Genomic DNA, 22,556 nt, shown 5'->3' on the forward strand with positions numbered 1-22,556 from the left:
GGTCTGATGAGTCCAAATTTGAGATTTTGTTTCCAACCGCTGCGTCTTTGTGAGACACATAGTAGGTGAACGGATGATCTCCACGTGTGTGGTTCCCACCGTGAAGAATGGAGGAGGAGGTGTGATGGTGTGGGGTGCATTGCTGGCGACACTGTCTGTGATTTATTTAGAATTCACGGCACACTTAACCAGCATGGCTACCACAGCATTCTGCAGCGATACGCCATCCCATCTGGTTTGGGCTTAGTGGGACGATCATTTTGTTTTTCAACAGGACAATGAACCAAATCACACCTCAAGGATGTGTAAGAGTTATTTGACCAAGAAGAGTGATGGAGTGCTGCATCAGATGACCTGGCCTCCACAATCAGCTGACCTCAACCCAATTGAGATGTTTTGGAATGAGGTAGACTGCAGAGTGAAGGAAAAGCAGCCTACAAGTGCTCAGCATATGTGAGAACTCCTTCAAGTCTGTCGGAAAATAATTCCTCATGAAGCTTGCTGAGAGAATGACAAGAGTGTGCAAAGCTGTCATCAAAAATATATTTGGATTTGTTTAACACTTTCTTGGTTACTACATGATTCCATATGTGTTATTTCACCGTTTTTATGTCTTCTCTATTATCCTACAATGTAGAAAAACCCTTGAATGTGTATGTTTGTCCAAAATTTTGACTGGTACTATAATAATAGTAATACTAAATTTAAAAAGCTACATTATGAGGTTGGCCCACATACAGTATAAGTGTGATGTAGTTTCTCAAACATATCTGTTAAATAAACAGTCTTTCTTCAAAAGTTCCAAGTACATTCTTGATAAGCTGCTGAGAAGAAGTGAAATGGCCTTAAATATGACATAACTTCTGCTTATTAGCCTTTATTATTGACAAATAATAGTTTCTACATAACAACCAGGAAAATGAATCACAATTCATATCAATATTTAGCTTCAGTATCTTCTTGATGTTACCCATATTTCAACATTGTAAACTAAAGTGCTACCAAACTCGATAACTCCGTACTCTGTAAATATATAGCTAACGTTATCAGGCACAATTTGCTTTGCTAGCTATATCACATGTAATGATTGTAATGATTTGCATTATGGGATCAAATGAAGCCTGGTTTGTTTTGAGGTAAATAGCTGAAGTTGTAATATAATCTAGATGGCTGGTTTAGCTATCTAGCTATACCTAGTTAACATTAACTAGCAATGTAAATCAATTATGTGATGCATAGCCTACATTTTTTTGCTTTCTACCTAGCGCTGTATAATGCATATAATACTGTATGATAATATTCATGCATATTTTAAATGGAGAGCTGTCGCTAATTGTTTTTCATAGCTATGCTTGGTGTTAGTCATAATGATGTTAGCTAGCTGTGCTGTCTGAATACATATAAAATAAAATAAATTGTCTGCACACGTGTTTGTGAATTTATGTATCTGTATCATGTAATATTAATGAAGTGTGTAATGGTTTAGATGAGAAATTGCTCACATAGCATTCTTCCAAACTGTCAACAGTGAGATTTACTAGAGGTGTGCAGGTGTAGCATCGCCGAAACCACAGTAAGTGTAGCTAAATACAGTTGAAGTTGGAAGTTTACATACACCCTTTTTCCTCCAAACATAACGATGGTCATTATGGCCAAACAGTTCTGTTTTTGATTCATCAGACCAGAGGATATTCCTCCAAAAACTATGATCTTTCTGCAGTTTTAAACCGTAGTCTGGCTTTTTGTGGTGGTTTTGGAGCAGTGGCTTCTTCCTTGTTGAGCAGCCTTTCAGGTTATGTCGATATAGGACTCATTTTACTGTGGATATAGATACTTTTGTACCTGTTTCCTCCAGCATCTTCACAAGGTCCTTTGCTGTTGTTCTGGGATTGATTTGCACTCTTCGCACTGAAGTACGTTCATTTGCACTCTTCGCACCGAAGTACGTTCATTTTTGAGCGGTATGACGGCTGCATGGTCCAATGGTGTTTATACTTGCATACTATTGTTTGTACAGATGAAACTAGTACCTTCATGCGTTTGGAAATGTATCCAAGGATGAACGAGACTTGTGGAGGTCATGGCTGATTTCTTTTGATTTTCTCATGATGTCAAGCAAAGAGGCACTGAGTTTGAAGGTAGGCCTTGAAATACATCCACAGGTACACCTCCAATTGACTCAAATTATGTCAATTAGCCTATCATTAGTTTCTAAAGCCATTTTCTGGAATTTTCTAAACTGTTTAAAGGCACCATCAACTTAGTGTATGTAAACGTCTGACCGACCCACTGGAAGTGTGATACAGTGAATTATAAGGGAAATAATCTGTCTGTAAACAATTGTAGGAAAAATGACTTGTGTCATGCACAAAGTAGATGTCCTACCCGACTTCCCAAACTATACAGTGTGGGGGGTAGTATTTGATCCCCTGCTGATTTTGTACGTTTGCCCACTGACAAATAAATTAATAACAACAACAAAAGTCCAGAAAAATGTCAAAAATGTTATAAATTGATTTTACATTTTAATGAAGGAAATCGTGCAAACATGATTTAGTACTTGTTGGCAAAACCCTTGTTGGCAATCACAGAGGTCAGATGTTTCTTGTAGTTGGCCAACAGGTTTGCACACATCTCAGGAGGGATTTTGTCCCACTCCTCTTAGCAGATCTTCTCCAAGTCATTAAGGTTTTGAGGCTGACGTTTGGCAACTCGAACCTTAAGCTCCCTCCACAGATTTTCTATGGGATTAAGGTCTGGAGACTGGCTAGGCCATTCCAGGACCTTAATGTGCTTCTTCTTGAGCCACTCCTTTGTTGCCTTGGCCGTGTTTTGGGGTCATTGTCATGCTGGAATACCCATCCACGACCCATTTTCAATGCCCTGGCCGAGGGAAGGAGATTCTCACCCAAGATTTGACGGTACATGGACCCGTCCATCGTCCCTTTGATGTGGTGAAGTTGTCCTGCCCCCAAAACATCATGTTTACACCGACATGTTTGACTGTGGGGATGGTGTTCTTGGGTCATAGGCAGCATACCTCCTCCTCCAAACATGGTGAGTTGAGTTGATGCCAAAGAGCTCCATTTTGGTCTCATCTGACCACAATACTTTCACCCAGTTGTCCTCTGAATCCTTCAGATGTTCATTGGCAAACTTCAGACGGGCATGTATATGTGCTTTCTTGAGCAGGGGGACCTTGCGGGCGCTGCAGGATTTCGGTCCTTCACGGCGTAGTGTGTTACCAATTGTTTTAATGGTGACTATGGTCCCAGCTGCCTTGAGATCATTGACAATATCCTCCTGTGTAGTTCTGGGCTAATTCTTCACCGTTCTCATGATCATTGCAACTACACGAGGTGAGATCTTGCATGAAGCCCCAGGACGAGGGAGATTGACAGTTCTTTTGTGTTTCTTCCATTTGCGAATAATCGTACCAACTGCTGTCACCTTCTCACCATGCTGCTTGGCGATGGTCTTGTAGCCCATTACAGCCTTGTGTAGGTCTACAATCTTGCCCCTGACATCCTTGGAGAGCTCTTTGGTCTTGGCCATGGTGGAGAGTTTGGAATCTGATTGATTGATTGCTTCTGTGGACAGGCGTCTTTTATACAGGTAGCAAGCTAAGACTAGGAGGACTCCCTTTAAGAGTGTGCTCCTAATCTCAGCTCGTTACCTGTATAAAAGACACCTGGGAGCCAGAAATCTTTCTGATCGAGAGGGGGTCAAATACTTATTTCCCTCATTAAAATGCAAATCAATTTATAACATTTTTGACATGCGTTTTTCTGGATTTATTTGTTTGTAACGGCGTTCTTCGTTTGTGGAAAGAGAGTCGGACCGAAATGCAGCGTGTTGGTTACTCATGTTACTTTAATGAAGAAAAACGTGATACATGAAATAACTATACAATACAAAACAACAAACGGAACGTGACACTATACAGTCTATCTGGTGAATACACAAAGACAGGGACAATCACCCACGAAATACAAAGCGAAATTAAGGCTGCCTAAATACGGTTCCCAATCCAAGACAACAAGAATCACCTGACTGATTGGGAATCGCCTCAGGCAGCCAATCCTATACCACACCCCTAATCAGCCGCGATCCCAAATAATACAAACCCCAATACGACAACAACATATAAACCCATGTCACACCCTGGCCTACCCAAACAATTAACAAAAAACACAAAATAAAATGACCAAGGCGTGACATTGTTGTTATTCTGTCTCTCACTGTTCAAATAAACCTACCATTAAAATTATAGACAGATTATTTCTTTGTCAGTGGGCAAATGTACAAAATCAGCAGGGGATCAACTAGTTTTTTCCATCACTGTAGTTTGTTAACAAGACATTTGTGGAGTGGTTGAAAAACAAGTTTTACTGACTCCAATTTAAGTGTATGTAAACATCCGACTTCAACTGGATATATCTAGTGACGTATGATATCGGCGTTGGTAACAAGTTTAGTGAATCTGAACGGCCCTAAGTTTGCTTGTTTATGCTGGGAAAATTGGAGGTGAGTTTGGAGTATATTTGGAGTATATTAACATGGGGAGAAAATAGGTGGAAGTGTTAAGAAATTGTATTTAGGAGAGTAGGGCGTTTGTGTGTAGTTGTGTATTGGAATTGTTTTCCAAATTGCTGGGTCTATCCCAGTATTGACCTTGGAGGATGGTCTTTGCCATCACCACAGCATTTTTGTTCTTTTCAAACGTTTTTATTATTAAAGGGCACTATACACATACTTACTATAGCAGCTTGTAACAGGCATTTACAACATTGCCAGTCATGTTTACTGAGAACGTGTGTGTGTGTGTGTGTGTGTGTGTGTGTGCGTGCGTGCGTGCGTGCGTGCGTGCGTGCGTGCGTGCGTGCGTGCGTGCGTGCGTGTTCCCAGTAGCTCAAAACAGGAAGTTTAATAACAGTTTGTGTGTTTGGCTGAACTTGCCTTTGGACTCGGTTCAAAAATCCTCATGCTCACTATACCAGGTGGACCACACTGGTTCCATGAAATGTCTTCGGATTCTCTAAGTACGGTTTTTGTTGCTGTTGTGGACCGCAGTTATTAAACATTTTCCTCTTTACTTAAATTACGGAACTCCATCTTACTTCAATGCTTAACATCCCCATTTAATTTTACTCTCAGTATTGAACTCTGTTTTTCTTCCCCTTTCTCTATTTACCTCGCTCTTTCCATTGTTATCTCCAGATGTAAAGATGTAAAGATACAGTAGATTGGCCTGTTGCTATCCATGCTAGTGTCTACGAAATTAAACACTGATACTGGCTGCCCTCTGGATAACCTTGCGACTAACTCCAGAGACTTCCTCGAATCCGTGGCAAAGCTCCTGGGAATAGTATCTCTATTTTGGCTCCTAGCTGGCCCGCTGGGTATATTGTTTTCCTTTGCAGGTGATATTATCACATACTGTAAGGCCCATGTCAAAGAGCACTTCACTGTCAGAGACCAGGCATTATAGATTTCAGGCATGAAATTGTGTACTAGCTTATCCAACATTTTTATTTAGCTTTTGAGATTTACCTCACAGTAATGTGATCTGTTATCACGGAACTGTATTAGTTCACCACAATTTCTCTGTTGATGCTAAAATATGACCACAAAATGCCCACCAGCTACTAAAAAGCATGCATGTGGATGAACAAACACACGCAATTTTGTGTTCAAAAATGTAGGTGACAGGTTAAAGTAACATTAAAATTGACATCCAACCTAAATGTACTTGTAAATCTTACCTCGGTGTACCATTTACTTTCTTTCTAAACCTTTCATTCCCAATGATGGTCCTTTGCACTTCAATGGGATTTGTTGAGTTCTTTATTCTTTCTCCATATTTGATCGTGCATTGGTTGTCCCATACTCTTGGAGGTATGATATGTCACCGATATAGCAGCGTGCCCTTAACCTGCGTTGTGTGGGTATTAGAACACAGTATTGCTTCATCTAAAATATTTATTACACATTATGATGTTATCGAATATACATAGATACATTTAGACCACAGTAGGCCTAAAGTCATGTGGATTAGGTGGACCTCAGTTTCAAGTTTCACAAATCAATCAGACATGTATGGTTGTCCATCACTGTATTACGAAAAGTGGGCGTTTTGACACTGATGTGACATATGGACATCAAATGAGCATTGCCAACCTACTCAGTGAAATCTGGTTTGCCCCATGTCACCTCAGGTCAACCATGATACTATTCATACTATACACTAGCCAAAATAACATCCACTCTCTATACGTTGGCAGCACCCACCTGGCATGATGCCAACCTCATATTTAGCCTGCCCAGGGCACAAGAGGGATCCCCGCTATAGTTTAGGGGGAGGGAGGAGGCACACATTGCCCACACACCATGCCCACAATGGTAAATCCAACTTGGGCGGGCCCCGAGCACAGCTGGGCAACTGAATAGGCATGATGATCCCACTGGATTAGGTGCCCACACACAGTACTATGCACAGTACACAGGCATTGACAGGATTGACATTATAAAACGGACCATTATAAAACTACTGGTCCATTCCTGTAACATTTTTCAGTGTTACATCTCTGCGGCTAAGCAAGGCAATAATCACACCTTTAGGAATCAACGTTAAGTCGGTTGATTGACAGGTAGCCTCTGGCATTGAGTTACAGCGTGAAGAAGACAAGGGATTTGGGATAGGATGACATCAATATGTTAGTTTTATTGCTCCATCAGTGTATTTTAGGTAGGGCACTCCCTGTTACTGTGAAAATGGGTAAACGACAATGCAGTGCTATTGTCTTACTGGAGATCAAGTCACTGGTCATTGTGATTTAGTGAAATGCATTATAAAATTATATTCAATTCATTGCAATAACTGCTCTGTTCTTGTCTCATCCAACGGTAACACTTGACACTCAGCGTCATAACACATTATGACACAGTTATAACCATGTCATAACATGTCATAAGAGCTGACGTAACCTGTAATTGTCATAACACTGTCATGACCCATATATTTACAACTGATGTGACATATATTGCATTATTTTATGGTTAGTTATGACACCCACGTAAGAGAGTCAAAACTCTATTTCATTTTTTTAATACATTTTTTCCCTGCCAAGAAATGTCTTTTCGTTTGAAAATTTGTTTTGAATCAAGACACATTTTAGTTGTCACATACACGTGTTTAATAACAGATGTTATTGCGGTTGTAGTGAATTGCATGTGTTTCTAACAGCGCAGTGATATCTAACAAGTAATATCTGACAACACACACAATCTAAAGTAAAGGAATGTAATTAAGAATATATGAATATTTGGACGAGCAATGTCAGAGTGGCATAGACTAACATGCAGTAGAATAGGATAGAATAAGGTATATACATATGAAACGAGTAATGCAAAATATGTAAACATTATTAATAAAGTGACTAGTGTTCCAAATATTAAAGTGGCCAGGGATTTCAAGTCTATGTCTGCAGGGCAGCAACCTCTAATGTGCCAGTGCCAGAGGGACATCAGAGACTGCAACGTTCTCTGCTTCACGGAAACATGGCTCACTGGAGAGACGCTATCCGATGCGGTGCAGCCAACGGGTTTCTCCACGCATCGCGCCGACAGAAACAAACATCTTTCTGGTAAGAAGAGTGGCGGGGGCGTATGCCTCATGACTAACGAGACATGGTGTGATGAAGGAAACATACAGGAACTCAAATCCTTCTGTTCACCTGATTTAGAATTCCTCACAATCAAATGTAGACCGCATTATCTTCCAAGAGAATTCTCTTCGATTATAATCACAGCCGTATATATCCCCCCCCCAAGCAGACACATCGATGGCTCTGAACGAACTTTATTTAACTCTTTGCAAACTGGAAATCAATTATCCGGAGGCTGCATTCATTGTAGCTGGGGATTTTAACAAAGCTAATCTGAAAACAAGACTCCCAAAATTTTATCAGCATATCGATTGCGCAACCAGGGGTGGTAAAACCTTGGATCATTGTTACTCTAACTTCCGCGACGCATATAAGGCCCTGCCCCGCCCCCCTTTTCGGAAAAGCTGACCACGACTCCATTTTGCTGATCCCTGCCTACAGGCAGAAACTAAAACAAGAGGCTCCCACGCTGAGGTCTGTCCAACGCTGGTCAGACCAAGCTGACTCCACACTCCAAGACTGCTTCCATCACGTGGACTGGGACATGTTTCGTATTGCGTCAGATAAAAATATTGACGAATACGCTGATTCGGTGTGCGAGTTCATTAGAACGTGCGTCGAAGATGTCGTTCCCATAGCAACGATAAAAACATTCCCTAACCAGAAACCGTGGATTGATGGCAGCATTCGCGTGAAACTGAAAGCGCGAACCACTGCTTTTAATCAGGGCAAGGTGTCTGGCAACATGACCGAATATAAATAATGCAGCTATTCCCTCCGCAAGGCTATTAAACAAGCTAAGCGTCAGTACAGAGACAAAGTGGAATCTCAATTCAATGGCTCAGACACAAGAGGCATGTGGCAGGGTCTACAGTCAATCACGGACTACAAGAAGAAACCCAGCCCAGTCACGGACCAGGATGTCTTGCTCCCAGGCAGACTAAATAACTTTTTTGCCCGCTTTGAGGACAATACAGTGCCACTGACACGGCCTGCAACGAAAACATGCGGTCTCTCCTTCACTGCAGCCGAGGTGAGTAAGACATTTAAACGTGTTAACCCTCGCAAGGCTGCAGGCCCAGACGGCATCCCCAGCCGCGCCCTCAGAGCATGCGCAGACCAGCTGGCCGGTGTGTTTACGGACATATTCAATCAATCCCTATACCAGTCTGCTGTTCCCACATGCTTCAAGAGGGCCACCATTGTTCCTGTTCCCAAGAAAGCTAAGGTAACTGAGCTAAACGACTACCGCCCCGTAGCACTCACTTCCGTCATCATGAAGTGCTTTGAGAGACTAGTCAAGGACCATATCACCTCCACCCTACCTGACACCCTAGACCCACTCCAATTTGCTTACCGCCCAAATAGGTCCACAGACGATGCAATCTCAATCACACTGCACACTGCCCTAACCCACCTGGACAAGAGGAATACTTATGTGAGAATGCTGTTCATCGACTACAGCTCGGCATTCAACACCATACTACCCTCCAAACTCGTCATCAAGCTCGAGACCCTGGGTCTCGACCCCGCCCTGTGCAACTGGGTACTGGACTTCCTGACGGGCCGCCCCCAGGTGGTGAGGGTAGGCAACAACATCTCCTCCCCGCTGATCCTCAACACGGGGGCCCCACAAGGGTGCGTTCTGAGCCCTCTCCTGTACTCCCTGTTCACCCACGACTGCGTGGCCACGCACGCCTCCAACTCAATCATCAAGTTTGCGGACGACACAACAGTGGTAGGCTTGATTACCAACAACGACGAGATGGCCTACAGGGAGGAGGTGAGGGCACTCGGAGTGTGGTGTCAGGAAAATAACCTCACACTCAACGTCAACAAAACTAAGGAGATGATTGTGGACTTCAGGAAACAGCAGAGGGAACACCCCTATCCACATCGATGGAACAGTAATGGAGAGGGTAGCAAGTTTTAAGTTCCTCGGCATACACATCACAGACAAACTGAATTGGTCCACTCACACTGACAGCGTCGTGAAGAAGGCGCAGCAGCGCCTCTTCAACCTCAGGAGGCTGAAGAAATTCGGCTTGTCACCAAAAGCACTCACAAACTTCTACAGATGCACAATCGAGAGCATCCTGGCGGGCTGTATCACCGCCTGGTACGGCAACTGCTCCGCCCTCAACCGTAAGGCTCTCCAGAGGGTAGTGAGGTCTGCACAACGCATCACCGGGGCAAACTACCTGCCCTCCAGGACACCTACACCACCCGATGTTACAGGAAGGCCATAAAGATCATCAAGGACATCAACCACCCGAACCACTGCTTGTTCACCCCGCTATCATCCAGAAGGCGAGGTCAGTACAGGTGCATCAAAGCTGGGACCGAGAGACTGAAAAACAGCTTCTATCTCAAGGCCATCAGACTGTTAAACAGCCACCACTAACATTGAGTGGCTGCTGCCAACACACTGTCATTGACACTGACCCAACTCCAGCCACTTTAATAATGGGAATTGATGGGAAATGATGTAAATATATCACTAGCCACTTTAAACAATGCTACCTTATATAATGTTACTTACCCTACATTATTCATCTCATATGCATACGTATATACTGTACTCTACATCATCTACTGCATCCTTATGTAATACATGTATCACTAGCCACTTTAACTATGCCACTTTGTTTACTTTGTCTACATTCTCATCTCATATGTATATACTGTACTCGATACCATCTACTGTATGCTGCTCTGTACCATCACTCATTCATATATCCTTATGTACATATTCTTTATCCCCTTACACTTGTGTGTATAAGACAGTAGTTTTGGAATTGTTAGTTAGATTACTTGTTGGTTATCACTGCATTGTCGGAACTAGAAGCACAAGCATTTCGCTACACTCGCATTAACATCTGCTAACCATGTGTATGTGACAAATAAAATTTGATTTGATTTGATTTGCCCGCTGTCCCAGCTTTGATGCACCTGTACTGACCTCACCTTCTGGATGATAGCGGGGTGACCAGGCAGTGGTTCAGGTGGTTGTTGTCCTTGATAATCTTTTTGACCTTCCTGTGACATCGGGTGCTGTAGTTATCCTGGAGAGCAGGTAGTTTACCCCGAATGATGCATTGGGCAGACCGCACCACCCTCTGGAGAGCCCTCCGGTTGCGAGCTGTGCAGTTGCCGCACAAGGTGGTGATACCTTAAAGTAAAATTCTAGATAAAATTCTGTGAGAGTTTTAGGTGCCAAGCCTCCTGAGGTTGAAAAGGCACTGTTGCTCTTTCTTCTCCACGGTGGTTGTTTGGGTGGACCATTTCAGTTTGTCAGTGATGTGTAGGCCGAGGAACTTGAAGCTTTCCACCTTCTCCACTGCGGTCCCGTCGATGTGGATAGGGGGGGTGCTCCTTCTGCTTTTTCCCAAAGATCAGCTCCTTTGTTTTGTTGATGTAGGGTGAGAGGTTATTTTCCTGGCACCACACTGTGTCGTCTACAAACTTTGATGATTGAGTTGGAGGCGTGCATAGCCACGCAGTCATGGGTGAACAGGAAGTCCAGGAGGAGGGCTGCTGTCTTTTTCCAGGGCTAAACCAACTAGGCTCATAATATGACAATTTTATTTGAATTTAAAGATTCCACACACATTTGTTTTTAAGGCACATGAAAGTTTACATGTTCGAGAAAGCATTTCTACCCCCCAAATTATTTTGGTTAAAAAATAAGTTTATCTTCAAATGGCATCTCCTGTGAAGTAGTGACACGCGACATATGCCTAGTTTCCTGAAACGGGTCACATTTGAATATGGTCAATCAAAATCAAAATATATAATAATATATAAATATTTGAAATAGCATCATAACCAGCCATAAAATAACTACCGTGGTAGGTTTTGTGGGGTTTTATACCCTTATGTAGGTGTCACAACAGATCTAAAAATATGTGTCATGACAGTGTTATGACTATATTATAACAGGTTGTCAGCTGTTATGACATGTTATGACATGTTCATGACCATGTCATAACGTGTTATAACGCTGGATGTCATGTAAAGTGTTACCCATCCGACAATCCTGGTAAAATTACGTCAGCCCCTACTGCAGAATCTCTCATTGTCTTGGTATTAAGCAGCCTTAACTTTCTTACGTCATTTCACTGACTGAGTGTGTGTGTGTGTACATGCATGTGTGTCTCTTCCTCATAAAGCCGTCCCTACGATGCCTACGTGAGTTCACCCATGCCTCTCTGATAACTTCCCTCCAGTGCAGCCACAGACAGCTGCAGCCCTCCATCAGAACCCATGGACTAGAGCTCAGTTGCATCAGTAAGATGTATATCAGCCTCATTTCTTCTTATGATGGCCCCTGGTGGTTTTCCTATGCGTCTGTATACATTTACATTTTAGTCATTTAGCAGATGCCCGTCTCCAGAGCGACTTACAGTAGGGATTGCATATATTTTCATACCTTTTCATAATGGTTCCCTGTGGGAATCGAAATAACAGCCCTAGCATTGCAAGTAACATGCTCTACCAACTGAGCCACACAGTATACTTACAGATTGATTGACTCCGCTGTCCTGGCGTCGTGAGGGAGTTTGTTCCACCACTGGCCCCCAATGGTGGAACAAACTCCTCACGACGCCAGGACAGCGGAGTCAATCACCACCTTCCGGAGACACCTGAAACCCCACCTCTTTAAGGAATACCTAGGATAGGATAAAGTAATCCTTCTCACCCCCCCCCCACCCTTAAAAGATTTAGATGCACTATTGTAAAGTGGCAGTTCCACTGGATGTCATAAGGTGAACGCACCAATTTGTAAGTCGCTCTGGATAAGAGCGTCTGCTAAATGACTTAAATGTAATGTAAATGCAGTATAGTACAGACTTACAGTATAGTACAGTAGGTGTGTGTGAATGGGAAGGGTGGACTGGGGTGGAACAGAGAGTGATATAGCCACCAAGGTGACATCTAAAGGGTGGGGTTCTTAACCAGTGTAATGGACTCATGTCATTATGAACTGGGAATCGCTCAGCAACTCATGGCTGTACACATGCCATGGTTCAAAATATACAGTGCTTTCAGAAAGTATTCATGCCCCTTGATTTATTCCCCATTTTCTTGTGTTAGAGCCTGAATTCAAAATAGATTTTTAAAAAGTGTCTCACCCATCTACACACAATACCCCATAATGACAGTGAATCATGTTTTTTGACATTTCTGCAAAAGTATTGAAGATGAAATACAGAAATATCTCATTTACATACAGTACCAGTCAAACGTTTGGACACACCTTCTCATTCCAAGGTTTTTCTTTATTTTTACCATTTTCTATATTGTAGAATAATAGTGAAGACATCAAAACGATGAAATAACACATATGGAATCATGTGGTAAGCAAAAAAAATGTTAAACAAATATATTTGAGATTCTACAAAGTAGCCACCCTTTGGCTTGATGGCAGCTTTGCAGTGTCTTGGCATTCTCTCAACCAACTTCATGAGGTAGTCACCTGGAATGCATTTCAATTAACAGGTGTGCCTTGTTAAAAGTACATTTCTGGAAGTCTTTCCTTCGTAATGTGTTTGAGCCAATCAGTTGTGTTGTTACAAGGTAGGGGTGGTATACAGAAGACAGCCCTATTTGGTAAAAGACCAAGTCCATATTATGGCAAGAACAGCTCAAATAAGCAAAGAGAAATGGCAGTCCATCATGACTTTAAGACATGAAGGTCGTTCAATGCGGAACATTTCAAGAAATTTCTTAAAGTGTAGTCGCAAAAACCATCAAGCACTATGATGTAACTGGCTTCTTGAGGACCACCCCAGGAAAGGAAGTCCCAGAGTTACCTCAGCTGCAGAGGATAAGTTTATAAGAGTTCCCTGCCTCAGAACTTGCAGCCCAAATAAATGCTTCACAGAGTTCAAGTAACAGACACATCTCAACATCAACTGTTCAGATGAGACTGTGTGAAACCACTACTGAAGGACACCAATAAGAAGAAGAGACTTGCATGGGCTAAGAAACACAAACAATGGACATTAGACTGGTTGAAATCTGTCCTTTGGTCTGATTAGTCCAAATGAGAGATGTTTGGTTTCACCACTGTGCCTTTGTGAGATGAAGAGTAGGTGAACTGATGTGTGTGGTTCCCACCATGAAGCATGGAGGAGGAGGTGTGATGGTGTGGAGGTGCTTGCTGGTGACACTGTCTGTCATGCATTTAGAATGCAGGGCACACTTAACCAGCATGGCTACCACAGCATTATGCAGCAAGAAGCCATCCCATCTGATTTGCGCTTAGTGGGACTATCATTTGTTTCAGCAGGACAATGACCCAACACACCTCCAGGCTGTGTAAGGGCTATTTGACCAAGAAGGAGAGTGATGGAGTACTGCATCAGATGACCTGGCCTCCACAATCACCTGACCTCAACCCAATACCAATGATGGCGCCGGAGGGGGAGGCTGCTGTTTTATCGGTTCTTAACCAACCATGCTATTTTGTTTGTTATTTAGCATTGTTCGTAACTTGTTTTGTACATAATGTTGCTGCTACCGTCTCTTATAACCAAAAATAGCTTTTGGACATCAGAACTGCGATTGCTCACCTCAAACTGGACTAAGAGTTCTTCTTCACTGAGTCGGGCGGGAGGGATATACTACTACAGACACCCGACCAGGTCCAGATACTCGTTATTCGCTGGAGAAGGAAACAGAGGTTTGCGGAAACAGATCAGGGTGCCTTGTAAGGATCAGGCGACAAGTGGCTAATCTGCGCTTGCCTGCCGTCCTGCTAGCTAACGTTCAATCGCTGCAAAATAAATGGGACGAACTGAAAGCACGTTTATCCTACCAACGGGACATTAAAAACTGTAATATCTTATGTTTCACCGATTCGTGGCTGAATGACGACATTAAGAATATACAGCTGGTGGGTTACACACTATCAGCAGGACAGAACAGCAGCCTCTGGAAAGACACGGTTGGGGCCTATGCATTTATGTGAACAACAGCTGGTGCACGATATCTAAGGAAGTCTTGAGGTTTTGCTCGCCTGGAGTAGAGTATCTCATGATAAGCTGCAGACCACGCAATCTACCTAGAGAGTTTTCATCTGTATTTTTCATAGCTGTCTACATACCACCACAGGTCAATGCTGGCACTAAAACCACACTCAATGAGCTGTATACCGCCATAAGCAAACAGGAAAATGCTCATCCAGAAGCGGCGATCAGTTTGACCTGATTTCTATCAGCATGTTAAATGTGCAACCAGAGGGCAAAACATTTCTAGACCACCTTTACTCCACACACAGAGACGCGTACAAAGCTCTCCCTCGCCCTCCATTTGGCAAATCTGACCATAATTCTATCCTCCTGGTTCCTGTTTACAAGCAAAAATTAAAGCAGGAAGCACCAGTGACTCGGTCTATAAAAAAGTGGTCAGATGAAGCAGATGCTAAACTACAGGACTGTTTTACGAGCACAGACTGGAATATGTTCCGGGATTCTTCCGATGGCATTGAGGAGGACACCACATCAGTCACTGGCTTTATCAATAAGTGCATCAAGGACCTTGTCCCCACAGTGACTGTACATACATACCCCGACCAGAAGACATGGATTACAGGCGACATTGACACTGAGCTAAAGGATGGAGTTGTCGCTTTCAAGGAAGAGGACTCTAACCCGGAAGCTTATAAGAAATCACGCCATGCCCTCCGATGAAATATCAAACATGCAAAGCGTCAATACAGGACTAAGATTGAATTGTACTACACCGGCTCCGACTCTCGTCGGATGTGGCAGGGCCTGCAAACTATTACCGGCTACAAAGGGAAACACAGCCGAGAGCTGCCCAGTGGCACGAGCCAACCAGACGAGCTAAATAAATTATTAGCTCACTTCGAGGCAAGTAACACAGAAACATGCTTGAGAGCATAAGCTGTTCCGCACGAATGTGTGATCACGCTCTCTGCAGCCGATGTGAGTAATACCTTTAAACAGGTCAACATTGTCAAAGCTGCAGGGCCAGAAGGATTACCAGGATGTGTACTCCGAGCTTGCGCTGACAAACTGGCAAGTGTCTTCACTGACATTTTCAACCTCTCCCTGTCTGAGTCTGTAATACCAACATGTTTCAAGCAGACCACCACTGTCCCTGTGCCCAACAACCCTAAGGTGACCTGCCTAAATGACTACCGACCCGTAGCACTCACGTCTGTAGCCATGAAATGCTTTGAAAGGCTGCTCATGGCTCACATCAACACCATTATCACAGAAACCCTAAACCCACTCCAATTTGCATACTGCACCAACAGATCCACAGATGATGCAATCTCTATTGCACTCCACACTGCCCTTTCACACCTGGATAAAAGGAACACCTATGTGAGAATGCTATTCATTGACTACAGCTCAGCTTTCAACAGCATAGTGCCCTCAAAGCTCATCACTAAGCTATGGACCCTGGGACTAAACACCTCCCTCTGCAACTGGATCCTGAACTTCCTGATGGGCCGTCCCCAGGTAGTAAGGGTAGGTAACAACACGTTCCCCACACTGATCCTCAACACGTGGGGCCCCTCAGGGGTTACGTGCTCAGTCCCCTCCAGATCACAACAGTGGTAGGCCTGATCACCGACAATGATGAGAGCCAATATGGAGGAGGTCAGAGACCTGAACGTGTGGTGCAAGGACAACAACCTCTCCCTCAACGTAATCAAGACAAAGGAGATGATTGTGGACTACAGGAAAAGGAGGACCGAGCACTCCCCCATTCTCATGGTGGAGCAGGTTGAGAGCTTCAAGTTCCTTGGCATCCACATCACCAACAAACTAACATTGTCCAAGCACACCAAGACAGTCGTGAAGAGGGCATGACAACACCGTTTCCCCCTCAGGAGACTGAAAAGATTTTCACATGGGTCCCCAGATCCTCAAAAAGTTTTACAGCTGAACCATCGAGAGCATCCTGATGGGTTGCATCACCACATGGTATGGCAACTGCTTGGCCTCTGACCGCAAGGCACTACAGAGGGTAATGCATATGGCCCAGTACATCACCGGGCCAAGCTTCCTGCCATCCCAGACCTCTATACCAGGCAGTGTTAGAGGAAGCCCCTAAAAATTGTCAAAGACTCCAGCCACCCTTGTCATAGACTGTTTTCTCTGCTACCGCACAGCAAGCGGTACCAGAGCGCCAAGTCTAGGTCCAAGAGGCTTCTAAACAGATTCTACCCGCAAGCCATAAGACTCCTGAAAATCTAATCAAGTGACCCATGCATTCCCCCCCTCTACACTTCTGCTACTCTCTGTTATTATCTAGGCATAGTCACTTTAATAGCTCTACCGACATGTACATATGATCTCAATTAACTCGACACCGGTACCCCTGCACATTGACTCTGTACCGGTACCCCCTGTATATAGCCCCGCTATTGTTATTTACTGCTGCTCTTTAATGATTTGTTATTATTATCTCCTACTTTTTTAAGGTAGTTTCTTAGCACTGCGTTGTTGGTTAAGGGTAAGTAAGTAAGCATTTCACTGTAAGGTCTGTTGTATTTGGCGCACGTGACAAATACATTTGATTTGATTTGAATTGATAACTTGCTCATAGGGATATTCAACGTCTTTCTTTTTTTTACCCAGCTACCAATATGTGCCCTTCTTTTCGAGGCTTTGGATAAGCTCCCTGGTATTTGTGGTTGAATTTGTGTTTGAAAATCACTGATCGACTGAGGGACCTTACAGATATTTGTATGTGTGGGGTACAAAGATGAGGTAGTCATTCAAAAGAAATCAAGTGAGTCCATGCAACTTATCATGTGACTTTTTAAGGAAATTGTTACTTATGAACTTACTTAAGCTTGCCATAATAAAGGGGTTGGAAACGTATTGACTCATCATTTGAAAAAAAAAAACCTCTTGGACATTATAGGATATTCAGGCTGTAACACAAATGTGAAAAAAGTCCAGGGGTCTGAAGCTATGATGGTAAATAAAGAGAACGGTAATGGAAATATGCCTCACATCTAGTGCCACATATAAACAACACATTTTGCTATTTGAGTTCATGACAATGCAACTTGCAACATCCAATAGTCAATCAATTTTACGGGGAAACTAAAAAAAAATTTTTTTTAAGTTAAGCCAGGAAAATAAGTAAGTGTAACTGTATTAGTTAAGACAATGTTAATGATTGTAAATGTGTTTGTCTTGCTTAATTGGAATTATTGAATACGCAATGACATATCACTGAAACCAAAAGAAAGTGGATGTACTGTATGTTGAAACAAATCCAACTATGCAATCATTTGCAATAGCCTATCTTGCAATGTGTTTTATTTAAGAATATAGTTCAGAATTGCCAGAACCTCACAATTGACGTATTACTGTAATATGAAAAACCTATCTTCTAAAAGTTCACACATGAATCCGCATTGAAACATAAGTATGTATCTTATATTGCATTGACCCCACAATTACTCATTTCCATGTCTGGGAAATCAACCTATAAATGCTCCATACTATATTTGGAAACATCATTTCTTATCTGATATTATAAACCTAGACCTTGTGTATGTAATTTTATGGTGCACTTATTTGTATAAGTTAAAGGGAAATTCATTATCTTAAAGTCATATATTTAATACATGTAGTGATGCAAGAAATATTGGGGAAACAATAAGTGAGTGAACATTTTATCAAGTTTAATATCTGAGATTGTTTAGATTATTTTATAATTTTCTATCTATACAAATCATTGTTATTTTCAATATAAAATTCAAAGAATTGAAAGATGTAAAAATATGCAAACTGGAAAACTAAAAGGTGAATCAGGCTCTGACAAATAAATGAACAAGGACTATATGCATACAGAGATATATTAGAATGATAAACCTCCTTTTAAAATAATTTTCTGAAATTCAATAGAGATTACTGTGTGTGTGTGTGTGTGTGTGTGTGTGTGTGTGTGTGTGTGTGTGTGTGTGTGTGTGTGTGTGTGTGTGTTCACACGTACGTGTGTCTAATTTCCCTGCACCACACTTTAATTTCCTCACAATGAACCAGCTTCAAAAGAACATCTTAAACTTCCATATATATTGATCTAAATTATTTATACCCTAGAGTGTTAAACAAATTCTAAAGTGGAAACAGAGGAGCAGTTCTATTTTTTTCTCTCCTGAATGGTATTTTGCTCAATTGGTGTGGAGGTAGTCTGAAAAAGAGGAGAGGAAAAATAGCCTGGGGCACCAAGTAGAGGATTTGACCTGCTCCCGAGCAGCAAGAGAGAAAAAAATAAGCTTTTTCCCACACTAACCTGGCCCTGGTTTAATCGGGAAATATAACGGTACCCCTGTAGGTGTGTACTTTGCTCTCTCCAGGACGATATATCGGTGCGTGAGGTTCCGAACAATTTGGAGATTGTGCTGACCTGCCCCGGCCGCTCTCAGCTTACACTCCCAAAATAAAATAAATAATAATAAAAGTTTCAGCTTTTATAGACTTTCTCAGGGTGCTCCACGTCACATTCATTTACTTTCAGCCTTATGGCATCATAGCCAGTCACGCGATGGGTATGTAGACTCCTTGATGATGTATTAAGTTAGGTAAATAATGCTCGTTATATAGGTGAAAGTTCACCAGTATGAAAAATTCAATGGCGCCTCAAGTTCTTCGTTGAAGTCTGTATATAGGCCTTAAATCTGCTAGTGTATATTAGCTTTCATAAATGTTTTTATAAAACAAAGTATTGTATATAAAATAAAATACAAATTGATTGGCAACAATGCATGATTGTGCTTTTATGTCTTTTACAAGATGTTGTGTTTACATTCGCAATGATGTATCAACATGAACGAGTACTAATAATATTCAACGCATTCAAATTACTATCTTAAATTTCTCTGCCTCTCTTGAAATATAATCCGTCAGGCGTCACTTCAATAAAAACACACTGAGCGCTCTAGCAACCTTATCCACAATAACTGCATCTTGCTATGACACAGACTTACACTGCCGTGGGTACCAGAACAACATCGCAGGCGTTTACCATCGAGTAGAACTACCATATTTCAGAGACATGGATGGGCACACGATGGGAATCGCCGACGGCCTTTTTATTTGTCGGGTCCATATTTTCATAATGCAATTCTGCCCGATGAAGGTTATGATAATTTGATCTGTGAAGACACAGAGATTTGAACTTGCAGACAGGAAGATGCAAATCCCACTGTAAATCCCTATGCTATATAGCCCCCAGCTGCAGGCGCAGTTTAATATCTACGGGAATGATTAAAATGAAAAGGTGGAACCCCCATTGTAGTAATAATAAGGAGGAATGTGCAACAGGGTGATGGTAATAGTTTTCCACGATAGCATGACCTTTAATGTAGGCAACACAGATGTTCCTGAATGTTAATTTGAAGAAGTTGGTGAAAATCATTTGCATATTTTTTTTATTATTCACCTCAGAATATCCGACATGAAAATAACAAATTGAGGAAGCCATGATGTTCTGGCAGATTGGTAATTCAGAACTCAGCTTGCTGGCCTGGGTTTGAATTCATGAGCTCAGTCAGTCAGTCATTGATACAATATCCAAAACATACATCTCTCTCAATTATGCATTATGAAGAAGCTGAAAGGGATTTTGGGATTACATTACAGCACTTTCCGATTCAGAGTATTAATCTTCCAGTATCCATGTGCAATTTCACGTATGATACATTTATGCCTGCTTTTGGATTCTCTTCTGAAATAAAATTGCTGCTCTTGAACCCCAGTGTAAAATCTGAGCTTCATTTGCCAAACCTAAGCTGGTACTGGGTACCGGCCCAGAATAAAGGTCTACCACAGCGGCACAGACATTCCATGAGTTTCTGTGGAAACTGTGCTGACCAATCAAATCCAGAGGGCATGACATCACAAGGGGCAAAGCATCCAAAAATGGATGTCATTGGCCGACAGACAGGACGTTCACTCAACAAATTGCATATCACTACTTTCACTCCGTGAATGTATGCTGCATGTGTCCCCAATCACTTATGTCTGTCTAACTTGACCACTGTGTGGCTGTTTTCAAGAAATGTGATTTATGTTTCTCATCCGTTCTAAGTGTATTGTGCTGCCACCGGAATTTAAGCCTACAAGTGCAGCTGTCTCTCTGTGTCCAACCAATCATAACAGTGATTGGGGTAGTGATCTGGGCAGTACCAGAGAGGTGGCTGCCATGTACTCATTACTGGGCATATCAGAAAGGTCAGGACTCAGGATGACCACCATCTCTAGCAGAAAAATCAACTTTTGTCATGAAATGAACAATCCTTGGGAATATCTGGCATGAGTTTGGAAAGCCAAAATGACTGAAGCAGTACTAAGGTAAAGGCACTACAAGATCAAATGTTTATTTTGTTCTAACTTGTGGTCAAGAGATAACCATTTACATGTCAGGCAAGTTCATACTCCTTGCTTTTAAAGTCATCAACCACGTAAATACTGATTGAGGTTTCTTTTTTGAGGGCCTTGAAGTTAATCGTGGAACCTAACATCGCAACATTCCTACCACTGATCATTTCTTCATTCAACATCCAGCACTGTACAAGTTTAAAGTCTACCGAAAGTCCACTTCTTTGAAGGCCTTTCTGTCTTTTAAAGACACATATGTCGAGTAAATTCCACAAGATACTGTTTGGTTGGCAAAGCTCAAAGACCAAACAATTGATCGATAGTGTCTGAAAAACTCAGGTAAACTGTCTAAAGGAAACCAAATTGGTTGGCTAGTTTATCGTACAGAACGGGGGGAGAAGAGACAGAGAATGAAGGGCAATTGACCAAGGTCACAAGGACAAGGGTCAGAGTATTTTCCAATCATAGAGAATGGAGTCTGATTTGAAATGAGATTCTATCAGCCATGAACTAGAGATAAACAGACAGGGCCAACAATGGCCAGCTAGAGAGATATTCAACCATGTCTCGTTCTAAAAAGCCCACAAGTCACCTTTTTATTATCAGTTGAGGTGAAGTAAAATCTCCATATTTTGCTGCCTCTCCATTTAAACCATGAAAGAGACAGGGGTGTACAGTCTCACCTTTACATATCGGGACACTCTTGGTAACAAAACTGTCCAACTGGCTAAATGCGACATCTCACTCAGGCTCCATATATCATAATGTAGAAATATCTTGCACTCTCTGGTGGCTAAATCCTTTAATAGAAACGGAGGTTGGCTGAGATCTGTTGATGGATCTCAATTAATCTCTTTTGCAAATCTGCTGTCAGGCAACAGAGACACAAGCTTTGTGTACTGTGCTACCCACGCTAGCTGAAAGATCGACGACATGCAAGGTGCAGATGTAGGATCTTAATTTTGAGCCAGTTTGCTACAGCAATGAAATTGTTGAAATTATTATGTGGATAATAATTAATGGACCTTTTTGGAGGGGTTAATATATTTATATTATTTATTTATAATAAGTGCAAATTCCCAATCTTAGAAGCCTTCTTAAACCACAAATACAGTACAAATGTCCTGCATTGCAAGAACACTCCTGCAATGGGGTTGCGTCTGTAATATCTTGGCTCTACTATGGACCAAAGGCGTGGAAAATGTTACAAGGCAAGTATATCTGTATGTAAAACGAAGAAATGCGAGTGTGAAAAGGTGCCTGTGCAGCATACAGGGTGAGCTAAATCAAGTGTGACAAAAAATATATATATTAATAAACTCCAGGCTAAACTGCATTAGTCTAGTTGTGTGTCTTTTATGAAGCATTATCCAACACAATAATGCTTTCCAACCTTCAGTCATCCTTTCCTACACCACAACATAGCAATCATTGGCTATTATTGTCATATTATTGTCATTTTACCACAGGAAGCTACTCAGTGTCACGCGTAAGTCTTTTGTCATCA

This window comes from Oncorhynchus nerka, linkage group LG5, assembly GCF_034236695.1.
Source record: "Oncorhynchus nerka isolate Pitt River linkage group LG5, Oner_Uvic_2.0, whole genome shotgun sequence".
NCBI lineage: Eukaryota > Metazoa > Chordata > Actinopteri > Salmoniformes > Salmonidae > Oncorhynchus > Oncorhynchus nerka.